Genomic DNA, 14,023 nt, shown 5'->3' on the forward strand with positions numbered 1-14,023 from the left:
TGTTCCAAAATGATAGCCGTGGGCATCCTATTGGAACATTAAAGCCATTGGAGCCTTGGCCCTATCACAGAATCCTTTCAGTATGGAAGCAGACCATTTAGCCCATTGAGACTGCACTAACCCTCTGAAGAGTATCCCACCCCCTATCCTATCCCTGTAACCCTGCATTCCCCATGGCTAATCCACCTAGCCTGCACATGCCTGAACACCATGGTCAATTTAGCATGACCAACTCACCTAACCTGCAATTCTTTGGATGGTTGGAGGAAACTGGAGTATCTGGAGGAAACTCACACAGACACGGGGAGAATGTGCAAACTTCATACAGATAATCACCCGAGGCTGGAATCGAGTACGGGTCCCTAGTTCTGTGAGGCAGCAGTGCTAACTACTGCAGCACTGCGCTGTCCCATGACAGCACAGCAGCAACTCACTTGGTTTTTCAAGAAGATTAATAAAGCATCTGGCCTGTAGGAGTTGCTGAATTTAATAGACTCCTTAGCAACATTTAGAAAAAAAACCCAAAAAAGTACAAGATCAGAAATTGCGTTTGTTTCTTCAATTCTTTTATAGGCTGTGATATCACTGGCAAGACCAGCATCTGCTGCCATTGCCCAATTGCCATATACCATCACACTTGTTGAGCTATTTCACAGGGTAAGTAAGAGTCAACCACATTGCTTTGGATCCATAGCTCCCTTTACATCACTAATTATGCTGCAATCGAATAGACTGGCATGTAAAAATTAGGAATTGGGTTCTCTGAAATCTATCCAGCATTTCTTAGTTCATGTCACCTAACGACATCATTCAATGCCACTCCTACGCTCCTGAGTTCACATGCTTCATAGATTTCTTGGCTGGCAGGGGATAAAGAGACATATTTTATTAAATTGAGCAACAATGAATGTCAGCATTATCAAGTACAATAAAACTGGCCAAGTTACATTCTGGATCATAGCTACAGTATAGCCTGTCCTTTGTATGAAAATGTGCTTGGGTCAGAAGCACCACCTCAGGCATTTGGGTCAAATGCCAGCTGTGGTCCGTAGAAACATTCCAAAGATTCCTAACAAAATGTTAAAATGAAATTTGTAAAATTATTCACCACGATACTTTAAGAAACAGACCAGCTTTTTCCAACTGTGAAAAGGGACAGATACTCTAAAATAGGAGATTACAATAAAGCACAAAAGTTTAATAATGTACCAAATGTTTACTCATTTGAAAAACATACACCTACTAAAGGATGTTGTTCACATAAATATAGAAAACACAGAAACATGGGCCTACACCTAGTGGAAAATCTCCAATGTTTTGAAAGGTTTGCATAAGAGCTACATGCCTGTTTTGTCAGAGTTGTTTGCAGAATATTAGAATAATCGATAAACTAACTGTTGTGACAAAGCATGTTAGTGCTTCAGATTGACTGTTTTGCTTCTAAGTCTCAAAATTAGTAAAAAATGTGCAAATTCTATCATTTTGGCAATCAATTCTTTTAACATAGTGAATGCTCAAAAGAGTATGCCCATTATTGAATGGTGTTTGGCAAACATTCCTCTCTACGTAGGCCAATTTGGAAAGATGTCATCGTCCTACCAACGAATCAATCCACCTCAAAAGTACCAGCTTCCAAACTGAGCAGTACACTGCTGGTCCACTGGAGTGAAAAAAAAGCATAAATATTTGCCTGTACCTCTCCCAAAACCAGCAATAATTATTTAATTAGCTTTGATATTAAATTGAACAGGGTGGAGAATATTCTACAATTTCAATTTTCTCCAAAGAAAACTTTAACTGAATAAATGATCTTGGTTCCTGGTTTGCTTTTGGTTATTTTCCAGTTGATGACAACCAGTTGGTACATGGATGTTATGGAAACCTGACACAGGAAGGATGGTCAGAAGTGGACGCAGTAAAATAATCAATCAGTGGCGAGATGAATGGCTCGAGATTACATGACTCGGCTGGGTATGATTTTGGCAGGAGGCCACAGAAATTACCAGGCAGTAATCCAGCAACTTCACCCATTTACCCCATAACACAGAGTTGGGGGGGGGGGGCGGGTGCTGGTTGTGAGGGACTGAAATTGGCAGCCCACTCACCATGTGTAAATTCATCTTTTTTTTAGTCTCTTTTCTAAGTTTTTTTTAAAATGGTGGATAGGATTCTTTCCTACATATTTCAAAGCCCACTCATACCCATCCCAAAATCCAAAATCAAAAGCTCCCTGACTTACCTAGATCTAGATTTCTATCAGGTGTCATCAATGGGCCTGCCTGAAGTCACAGCATTGCATTCTATGGAGGTCGGGTGCCATTGAAACTGACACTCAGGGTCGGAAATCCCACTCGACACCAAGTTAGCGTAGGTCACAGTCTATCCCTGTGAATTTCTGCCCAAGGACGTTTTATTTACACACAGCAAGCACATTATCTGCAATGTACAGCCTGGAAGGGTGGTGACGACAAACTTCACTAATAGCCTGTAAAAAGAAATTGGCCATTTGTACGTCGTTCTGTTATAATGCACGTTTCGTCAACACTATGATTGATGAACAGGGGACACTGTTTCTATAGTGCGAACTTTGAAAATGTGTTGGCTATAACACGATTGCATTGCCAAAGCTTTTAAGTGCTGTTTTTATTATGCAATGTTTATATAGCGCAGGGTCACACAAGAACGCAACCAACGCGTTATAAAAGCACTGTTTGTACATGAAAATGCAGCTTGTAATGAAAACGAGCGTGATCGGCAGGGGTGGGGTGGGGGCTTAAATTGCATAATTCTTTCAAACAGGCAGCTCAGACAAGATGGGCTGAATGATCTCTTTCTTTGCTGGTAAGCTTCTATGACCATCAGGGAAATATTCAAAGCTAGAATACAGACATCACATCGCGTATAAAGCATTTCTTTGTTTGCAGTCACCTGGAATTTCTGCCAAATGTCTACCCAACCCTGACATAAATCCTGGAAAAATGGCATGACTGGCCTCTGCCACAGAATTTCAATCACAATGCAATTTAGAAGTTTCTTGTTAACTTTTGTAAATAGACCTTTGCTTTCACCCTGAAAAGAGCTAATAACTAATGGTTGTAATAGAAAAATATTTATTGAATTCTTAAAAGAACATACAATTGTGTCCTCGACAGTTGTATTAGTTTTAACTGATGTCTCAAATTTGACTAACTTACAATAGAAATCCAGTCATCAGCTATCTCTCGATTGGAGGATGATATGCACACAGGGTTGCGGGTTTCTGCCATGGGTCATCATGGGACTGAACTGGCCAATTCTTGTCCAACAGATCTTTGATTACGTGGAACAGCATGTCTCGAGGTAGTGGGATCTGAAGTGCAGGATTAGCTTTCTTTTCTTTCTCCACTATTGCTTTGCCTCATCTTTAAGTAATTTGGTCTCAAAGCATGATGCAGTTTGATAGACAAGTTGTTGCTATTTTGAACGATTGGTAGCAAGCACCTCCCAGTCATTTATGTCAACATTGCGCTTCAAGAACAAATTCAAGGTGTTGCCAACTGAGTTGCAATTATAGTACAGCACAATGGCTGCATGTTTCAGCACTTTTGCAATTTGTTTCAAATATAAAGGTCTTTAAATAGAGAAAAAAAATCTTTAAACAGATTCTTTATATCTAATATTACACCACAGTATGTACTGTTTAGTTATTCTGAGGAAGGGTCACTGGACCTGAAACGCTAACTGATTTCTCTCCACAGATGCTGCCAGACCTGCTGAGATTTTCCAGCAATTTCTGTTTTTGTTCGGATTCCCAGCATCTGCAGGTTTTAAATGTGAAACACAAGTCAGTTTTCCTCTCTCAGGATGTTTCTATCACTGTCCTCGTTGTTGCCTGTCAGGCAGTCCAGACTGCTGCTATTCATATCGTTGCACAGTCTGAAGCCCGGGTTCAGAGCTGCTCTGTTTCCCACCCCTCCCCAAGACTACTAAGCCCACTATTGTGTAAAGGCTTAAGAACCCAAGGTCAACCTTGTGAATAAGGTCACAGTGTTACACATTTCTGAGTGTAAATAGCAGTGGGGGCAGAACTAGATCAGTCAACCCTAGACTAGGCTAGAACTTGAGTGTCTTGAGAGCATGTAGACTTGAACAAACAATGATGATGATGATAATTAGACATTACCCAATGTTATAAGATCAGAGCCAAGTATCTGTGATTAAAATCTACAGTAGTAATTAGTGTATAATAAATAGCATTTCATTGAAGTTTAAGCTTGAAGACAATTCGCGGCTTAAAACTAGTCCAAATCCAAATGTTGCATCAAACCATATGAGAAAAGATGGTGCCAGTGGCAGAATACACTGCCAAGAGAATTGTGGCAGGAGTGAAGGTCAAGAAACTGACCAGAGATTGTTGAGAGAAAACAATTCAATTTTTTTTTCAAGAAATTACGAGATAGAAAAGCTAGCAGCCAGAAAAGTCACAAAGCTGAATCGCCACTTTGAAGCAAGAATTGCCCAACAGAAAACCTGAGAAACCATCAGAGCAATCAATCCAAGTCTCAAAAAGCCTTTTACAATTAGTAATAGGGAAGCAAGTCCTTAAAAGAAGCAGGGAAAGCAATGAAAGCCCATGAACAGTTAAGGGGATAAATGTGAATGGAGTACGCATAGAAAGAAGCAAATTATCCAGTACTCAAAGCAAATTTAATCCCTTAAGGACAGGTCAAAAGGTTTTGTTTGGACTGAAAAAAAACTAAACAGAGGAGCACAGTTAAGACAAAATTATTTGATGACAAAAATTAACAATAAAATATTCTTCACGTTCAGGGTTAAAGAAAATTGAATTGAAAAGAGCAGGAATAAAAGTGGTTACAGCAATTCAAAGTATCAAAGCTTCAACAGCGAAGGTAGTGAAATCTTTATTATTTCGATGGCTGGAACAACAAATATGAAGTTTTACTAGCACCCAAAAGATTTTTTATTGATTTTATTCATTAACATATGAATAATCAGTTAAAGGAAGAGAGGATGCATTTGAACATGTGATGTTGAATTTGATGAGAATTTCTCAGACACAGCACATCAGCCTAAATTACATCATGGCAGGCATCAAAACAATTTTTTTAAAACTCATTGGATCTTATTGAATGAAACCATTTTCACAAAGTACAACCACCTTGCAAAAGGAATATCTACATTCATTTCTTTAAAGACACCATATTGTTATGGGAGATTTGAAGTTTACTTTAGAAAAACACTTAAAACAGCATAAACTTTATCAACTTTCAATTTTTATATTCTAACGACAGTTTTTACAAAAACAAAGATTGCACAATAACTCTAATGAACTAAAAATACCACGAGGCAAAGGAATGAGTGTAATACAGGATCAAATCCTCACAAAATTTTTCCAATCTAGAAAATAATCAAAAATGTCACATACTGTCAATAATTGAGTAATACGAAAAATTCAGAGATAAATGTAAGCTTTCAAATCTATTTATAGATCAGCAAATTTGTAGACATTGAAAGCACAATTCCTAAGATTTTGAACTGCTTTTTGACCAGATATCAAAATGAAATGCAGAACATGTTGTTAGCATAAGTCTCTACTGCAGGGGAACAACTTCTAATTGTGCATTACATAAAGAACAGATCAATAAGAAATGCATACTCATTCCTCATAACAGATTTTGGTCAATATATAATTTCAAGAACAAATAAATCATTTTGAGATCACCCTTCAGTAGCAGATATGTGTTTCCAGGAGAGACTGTAGATAATTTCATTAATGACCTATATGTACCATTTGAACAAAACATCTACAGAAAACAACATGTGTTAATTTGCAACAAAAATGTCACTGGTCTCTTTTGATTGAAGAAATTCATTGATCTAAGAGCTCAGTCTATAACTAGTCCAATACCTGTGAATGTAGAACCTAGAAAATTATTTCAGAGGTATCATACAGCAAAGGGTCCATTGAATAAAGAACATGTGACTACTTAACCACAATAAACCACTTGATCAGAGGAGATAGGCTTCTCATCTAAACAGTACACAATGTGACAACAACAACAACATGAATTCCTAAAGAATTGAATACTACACTATCTTGTTACATGTGGAAGTCAAAACTGTTCAGACTTCCATCAATAATGTACTGTAGAAATTGAATCACTGATGACATGCTACAGTCTGAAGAATGTACCAAGCAAAAGATCAAATTATTCCCAACCTACTCATGCCTTGGATCAGAACCTTGAAGAACAGATCAATTTCACAAGGCAAGAAGCTTCATTTCATGAAAAGCAATGCAAAGATGGATTATTTAATTTCTTCCAAGAAGAACTCACTGCAGTGGCCAACATTAATAATAGTGTTAAATACTTAACACCTTGTAATTTTCATAAACCCCTACTGTTACAAAAGTGCAAGTCCTTTAGAGTAATGAATCTCTGAAATCAGAAGCCAGCAGAGAAAACGCAAGATCATCAGCTTGACCTCAAGTGTTTCTGCTCATGGTCACAGACTTTCCTATCAAAACTGATTAATCAAGTTGTGGAAGGATAGGACAGGTAAGGAAAAAAAAAATTCAATAAATGTTATACGATAAATAATCTGAGTAACAAATTTTACAATGTAAATAAATGTTAATCAATGTTTATAATGAGATGCTAAAGCTTGGGGGAACGGTGTTACGCAAGGGCTCAAAGTCTGAGTGCAGTCGTGTGATGATGTCATGGAGCGGAACACCAGAGTATAAATAGTATTGCGGAGGCAAAGTTAAAATAGACAAGACCAGATTACCCACATACATGAGATGAGATGAGACACGATGACACTACCCTGGAACTTTAGAAAACCGTAAGAGCACATGGACACGAACACACAAACTAGATTAATAACTATAAAGACCATAACAATATATCTGTGTTAACCATGTAGTATTTATTATTAATATACATTAGTTAGTGTTAGGTGAAGTTGAAACCTGAAGACATTGCTGATGTTGCCTTCTCCTTGACCAACCTGTCTTGACTCGTGATGTGGCATCAAAACCACATGACAAAAGGTCCACCACTATTATTTAGCAGTCTTGTTGCAACCATTCATGCTGCACTGTTTGAGGGCACTAGGAGTATACAAAAGCATACAGAAGACAAGCAGGATGGGAATAGAGTCAGAGATGTACAGCAGGGAAACACAAACTCTTCAATTCAACTCGTTCATGCTGACCAGATATTGTAAGTTAATCTAGTCCCATTTGCCAGTACTTGGTCCATATCTCTTTAAACCCTTCCTATTCACATATCCATCCAGATGATTTTTAAGTGTTGTACCTGTACCAACCTCCACCACTTCCTCTGGCAGCTCATTCCATACACGCACCACTCTGAAAAGGTTGCCACTTAGGTGCTTTTTAAATCTTTCCCCTCTCACCCCAAACCTATGCCCTCCAGTTCTGGACTCCCTCATGTCAAGGAAAAGAATTTGTCTATTTACCATATCCATGCCCCTCATGATTTTATAAATCTCTATAAGGTCACCCCTCAGCCTCAAATGCTGCAGGGAAAACAGCCACATCCTATTCAGCCTCTCCCTATAGCTCAAACCCTCCAACCCTGGCAACATCCTTGTAAATTTTTTCTGAACCCTTTCAAGTTTTACAACACCCTTCCTATAAGAGGTGATTACTTTACCTTTTTGCAAAAGAATTCTTTTTGCATATATTTCATTTGGAACATCATGTTTTTTTTATTTTGTATGTAGCAAAGACAACAATGTAGTGGTCAGTAAAAGGGATGATAAAGCAGTATCAGTAAATGGCAGATTCGGACTATGCCAAAGAGTGTGGCGCTGGAAAAGCGCAACCAGACAGGCGGCATCCGAGGAGCGGGAGAATCGACGTTTCGAGTATAAGCTCTTCACCAGGGATAAAGCTATTTCCAGCACCGCACTTTTTGACTCTGATTTCCAGCATCTGCAATCCTCACTTCCTCTGATTAGGACAATGCTTATGGGCATCTGACTCAAACTGTTCAGTGCTGCCTCCCTTCCATTTTTGTTCTGTCTCTCTTCCACTACCCATTCTTCCCATTTTTTATAAAATGAATCATTGATCATTCACCCATTCACATGCTATTCCATGAGGAAGGTCAATCTACACAGTCTTCTTAACAGCAACTGTTTTTTTGGCAGTAACTTTGAAGTTCTTCAGCAGTTGCCACACCACATCCTGTAAACCTTTGCAACTTCAAAGAACACTAGAAAGCGCAATTAACACTTGTACAGTCTCAGGTTCTGCTGCAGGAAATGAACCAGTAACTCATCTGTAACAAGCTAGCATGTTCAACATGGTAACCTTAATACAGGATGGCAGTTGGAATATTGACCCCAAAATGGCAGCACTGATGTCAAATAAAGTAATTTAGATTACTTACAGTGTGGAAACAGGCCCTTCGGCCCAACAAGTCCACACCGACCCGCCGAAGCGCAACCCACCCATACCCTTACATTTACCCCTTACCTAACACTACGGGCAATTTAGCATGGCCAATTCACCTGACCCGCACATCTTTGGACTGTGGGAGGAAACCGGAGCACCCGGAGGAAACCCACGCAGACACAGGGAGAACGTGCAAACTCCACACAGTCAGTCAGTCGCCTGAGTCGGGAAATGAACCCGGGTCTCAGGCGCTGTGAGGCAGCAGTGCTAACCACTGTGCCACCGTGCCGCCCATAAGTAATGTTTTGCTTTACCTGATCTTCACTCTTCTGGAAGTGCAATGTTGGCATTTATTTCAAGAGGACTAGAAAATAAAAGCAGGGATGAACTTCTGAGACTTTAAAAGGCTCTGGTCAGATCACATTTAGAATATTGTGAGCAATTTTGGGTCTCATACCTCAGGAAGGATGGATTGGCCCTGGAGCAGGTTTACAAAGAGGTTCACGAGAATGATCCCAGGAATGAATTTCTTAATACATGAAGAACATTCTAGAATTTTGGACCTATACTTGATGGAGGTTAGGAGGAAGAGGACGGATCTAACTGAAATTTACAGAGCACTGAAAGGCCTGGTAAGAGTGGATGTTGGGAAGATGTTTCCATTAGCAAGAGAGACGAGGGCCCAAGGAGTAAAGGGAAGATCCTTTAAAAACAGAGATGAGAAACTTCTTCAGCCAGAGAATGATGAATCTATGGAACTGATCGCCACAGAAGGCTATTGGGTCATTGAGTATATTGAAGAGAGACACAGATAGGTTCTTGTTTGTTAAGAGGATCAAAGGTTGCAGGGAGAAGGCAGCAGAATGGGGTGAATAAACCCATCAGCCCTGACTGAATGGCAGAGAAGACTCAATGAGTTGAATGGCCCAATTTCAGTTCCTATATCTTATGGTCTTACAAGGAGCTTGGATAAGGTGAACAGACAAAGTCTTTCCCCTGGGCTGAGGGAGTCTGAAACTAAAGGGTTAAGGTGAGATGGGAAACATTTAAAAAGGAACCAAGGGCAACCTTTTCACACAGACAGTGGTGCGTGTATGGAATGAGTTGCCAGAGGAAGTGGTGAAGGCTGGTACAATTACAATATTTAAAATGCAATTGGGTGATATGGGCCAAGTGCTGGCAAATGGGACCAAATTAAGTTAGATATCTGGTTGACACAGACGAGTTGGACCGAAGGTTCTGTTTCCATGCAGTACATCTTGATGACTCTCTCAACCTGATGAGCATCATCACTGACATGAGCGCATTTGGGTAAAGAAGAAAGCCGCAGGTCTCTGATACTGAGGATTACTGGATACCAAGCATCCACTCAGTCCCAGGCAAAAGACCAAAAGCCCTCAGCCATTAATGGCTCCAAAGTGCACAGAGACTCAAATATTAGAGACACTTGGTAAGCTGCCTACAAGGATGGAGGATTTCACCTATGTTATCAGTACGGTGCTGACTCTGACATGTGCATCTTGCATCTTCATGGATAGGCTGCCTCTACTTTGGCCACATCTAGATTGTCAATGACTGTCCAACATAGGCACAGACCTTCACTCCATTACTGTAGCCATTGGTGCTCATCATCAATGGTAATGCAAAAGGAGACGAGGACCTCAAACTCACTTCAGGTGCTCCTTCTCCTCAGGGAAAAGTGATGGTGCCAATAGGCATCAAGTTGGAAATGGAACCACCGATGGGATTCCCAGAGAAATTACTTTCAGAAGACATCAGAGATGCAAAGCCTACGACACCACAGCCTACAGATGTCCATGCCAAGGAGGGTACGTTTGTAGCTGGGCAGGCCACTCTCAGCAGGCCTGGGACCTCTAGGATCCAATGTAAAACTGAGTGGTGATGCCGTCATAGTAATATCACTAGACTAGGAACCCCGAGCCCCAGATAAACACTCCAGGCATGAAGATTCAAATCCTACCATGGCAAGTGGTGAAATTTGAATTTAGTAAAAATCTGTAATTAAAGGCTAGCCTATGATAACCAGATAACCACTGTCAATCGTCATTAAAAACATCTGGTTCACTAATGTCCTTACCTAGTCTCATCTACATGTGACTCCATAGCATGTGGTTCACTCTTAACTACTTTATGAAATGGCCCAGAAAGCTACGAAATTTGAACCAAGTTAAAAATCACACAACACCAGGTTATAATCCAACAGGTTTAATTGGAAGCACACTAGCTTTTGGAGTGACGCTCCTTCATCAGGTGATTAGGGATGGGCAATATTGCTGACGTTACCAGTGACACCCAGATCCTATGAATGAGCACGAAAAGGATAACCAGTCAAATTTTCCAGGCCAACATGGCTAACTACAGTGAGACTCCCTTCAACCCTGGGAGTCATTGTCTATAGGATGGTGCCACAAGACTGGAGGATAACAAATATTGTTCCCTTGTTCAAGAAGGGGAGTAGAAATAACCTTGGTAATTATCGACCTGTAAGCCTTACTTTGATTGTGTTTAATGTGTTGGAAAGGGTTATAAAAGATAGTATTTATCATTATCTAGAAAAAAAAAGGTGATTATGGATAGCCAACATGATTTTTTTCAAGGGTAGGTCATGCCTCACAAACTTTATTGAATTTTTTGAGAAGGTGATCAAACAGGTGGATGAGAGTAAAGCAGTTGATGTGGTGTATAGGGATTTCAGTAAGGGGTTTGATAAGGTTCCCCACCATAAGCTATTGCAGAAAATACAGAAGCATGGGACTAAGGGTGATTCAGTGGTTTGGAACAGAAATTGGCTAGCTGAAAGAAGACAGAGGGTGGAGGTTGATGGGAAACATTCAACCTGCAGTTCAATTACTTAACGGGGTGCTGCAAGGATCTATTTTTGGGTCCACTGTGAGAGAGTCATGGAAATGTACAACATGGAAACAGACCCTTCAGCCCAACCCGTCCATGCCAGCCAGATATCCCAAGTAAAAAATGAGGTCTGCAGATGCTGGAGATCACAGCTGCAAATGTGTTGCTGGTCAAAGCACAGCAGGTTAGGCAGCATCTCAGGAATAGAGAATTCGACGTTTCGAGCATAAGCCCTTGATCAGGAATAAGAGAGAGAGAGCCAAGCAGGCTGAGATAAAAGGTAGGGAGGAGGGACTAGGGGGAGGGGCGATGGAGGTGGGATAGGTGGAAGGAGGTCAAGGTGAGGGTGATAGGCCGGAGTGGGGTGGGGGCGGAGAGGTCAGGAAGAGGATTGCAGGTTAGGAGGGCGGTGCTGAGTTGAGGGAACCGACTGAGACAAGGTGGGGGGAGGGGAAATGAGGAAGCTGGAGAAATCTGAATTCATACCTTGTGGTTGGAGGGTTCCCAGGCGGAAGATGAGGCGCTCCTCCTCCAGCCGTCGTGTAGTTGTGTTCTGCCGGTGGAGGAGTCCAAGGACTTGCATGTCCTCGGTGGAGTGGGAGGGGGAGTTAAAGTGTTGAGCCACGGGGTGATTGGGTTGGTTGGTTCGGGCGGCCCAGAGGTGTTCTCTGAAGCGTTCCGCAAGTAAGCGGCCTGTCTCCCCAATATAGAGGGATCCTTCCATATCCGCCACAAGTTCACCTGTACCTCCACACACATCATCTATTGCATCCGCTGCACCCGATGTGGCCTCCTCTATATTGGGGAGACAGGCCGCTTACTTGCGGAACGCTTCAGAGAACACCTCTGGGCCGCCCGAACCAACCAACCCAATCACCCCGTGGCTCAACACTTTAACTCCCCCTCCCACTCCACCGAGGACATGCAAGTCCTTGGACTCCTCCACCGGCAGAACACAACTACACGACGGCTGGAGGAGGAGCGCCTCATCTTCCGCCTGGGAACCCTCCAACCACAAGGTATGAATTCAGATTTCTCCAGCTTCCTCATTTCCCCTCCCCCCACCTTGTCTCAGTCGGTTCCCTCAACTCAGCACCGCCCTCCTAACCTGCAATCCTCTTCCTGACCTCTCCGCCCCCACCCCACTCCGGCCTATCACCCTCACCTTGACCTCCTTCCACCTATCCCACCTCCATCGCCCCTCCCCCTAGTCCCTCCTCCCTACCTTTTATCTCAGCCTGCTTGGCTCTCTCTCTCTTATTCCTGATCAAGGGCTTATGCTCGAAACGTCGAATTCTCTATTCCTGAGATGCTGCCTAACCTGCTGTGCTTTGACCAGCAACACATTTGCAGCCAGATATCCCAACCCAATCTAGTCCCACCTGCCAGCACCCGGCCTATATCCCTCCAAACCCTTCCTATTCACGTACCCCATCCAAATGCCTCTTAAAATGTTGCAATTGGACCAAACTCCACCACATCTTCTAGCAGCTCATTCCATACACGTACCACCCTCTGCGTGAAAATGTTGCCCCTTAGGTCTCTTTTATATCTTTCCCCTCTAGTTCTGGACTCCCCGAACCCAGGGAAAAGACTTGGTCTATTTATCCTATCCATGCCACTCAATTTTGTAAACCTCGATAAAGGTCACCCGTTAGCTTCCAACACTCCAGGGAAAACAGTCCCAGCCTATTCAACCTCTCCCTGTAGCTTAGATTCTCCAAACCTGGCAACATCCTTGTAAATCTTTTCTGAACCCTTCCAAGTTTCACAACATCTTTCCAATAGGAAGGAGACCAGAATTGCACGCAACATTCCAACAGTGGCCTAACCAATGTCCTGTACAGCCGCAACATGACCTCCAAACTCCTATACTCAATGCTCTGACCAATAAACGAAAGCATACCAAATGCCTTCTTCACTATCCTATCTACCTGCGACTCCACTTTCAAGGAGCTATGAACCTGCACTCCATGGTCTCTTTGTTCAGCAACACTCCCTAGGACCTTTCCATTAAGTGTATAAGTCCTGCTAGGATTTGCTTTCCCAAAATGCAGCACCTCACATTTATCTGAATTAAACTCCATCTGTCACTTCTCAGCCCATTTGGTCCAGATCCTGTTGTAATCTGAGGTAACCCTCAACGCTGTCCACTACACCTCCAATTTTGGTGTCATCTGCAAACTTACTAACTGTACCTCTTATGCTCGCATCCAAATCATTTATGTAAATCACAAAAAGTAGAGGGCCCAGCACCGATCCTTCACTGGTCACAGGCCTCCAGTCTGAAAAACAGCCTTCCACCACCACCCTCTGTCTTCTAACTTTGAGCCAGTTCTGTATCCAAATGGTTAGTTCTCCCTGTATTCCACGAGATCTAACCTTGCTAATCAGTATCCCATGGGGAACCTTGTCGAACGCTTTACTGAAGTCCATATAGATCACATCTACTGCTCTGCCCTCAATCTTCTCTGTTACTTCTTCAAAAAACTCAATCAAGTTTGTAGATATGATTTCCCACGCATAAAGCCATGTTGACTATCATGAAACAGTCCTTACCTTTCCAAATACATGTACATCCTGTCCATCAGGTTTCCCGCCAACAACTTGCCCATCACCGAGGTCAGGCTCACTGGTCTATAGATCCCTGGCTTGTTTTTACCACTCTTCTAAAACAGTGGCACCACGTTTGCCAACCTCCAGTCTTCCGGCACCTCCCGT

General features: G+C 42.0%; 1 protein-coding gene across 6 annotated transcripts in view; it reads right to left on the reverse strand.

Moving 5' to 3' along the window:
* The window catches only part of LOC132818304 (guanine nucleotide-binding protein G(I)/G(S)/G(O) subunit gamma-2), an 83,876-nt gene that overhangs the window by 33,453 nt on the left and 36,400 nt on the right, over positions 1-14,023 (reverse strand). Inside the window, exon 2 of one of the 6 annotated variants that reach the window (XM_060829174.1) lies at positions 2,240-2,485. The exons of the other annotated variants lie outside the window; for them this stretch is intronic. The gene's annotated coding sequence lies outside the window, so the exon portion shown is untranslated. The remainder of the gene's footprint in view (positions 1-2,239; positions 2,486-14,023) is intronic. 6 annotated transcript variants of the gene reach the window in all.

The sequence above is a fragment of the Hemiscyllium ocellatum genome, chromosome 8 (genome assembly GCF_020745735.1).
Source record: "Hemiscyllium ocellatum isolate sHemOce1 chromosome 8, sHemOce1.pat.X.cur, whole genome shotgun sequence".
NCBI classification, from domain to species: Eukaryota; Metazoa; Chordata; class Chondrichthyes; order Orectolobiformes; family Hemiscylliidae; genus Hemiscyllium; species Hemiscyllium ocellatum.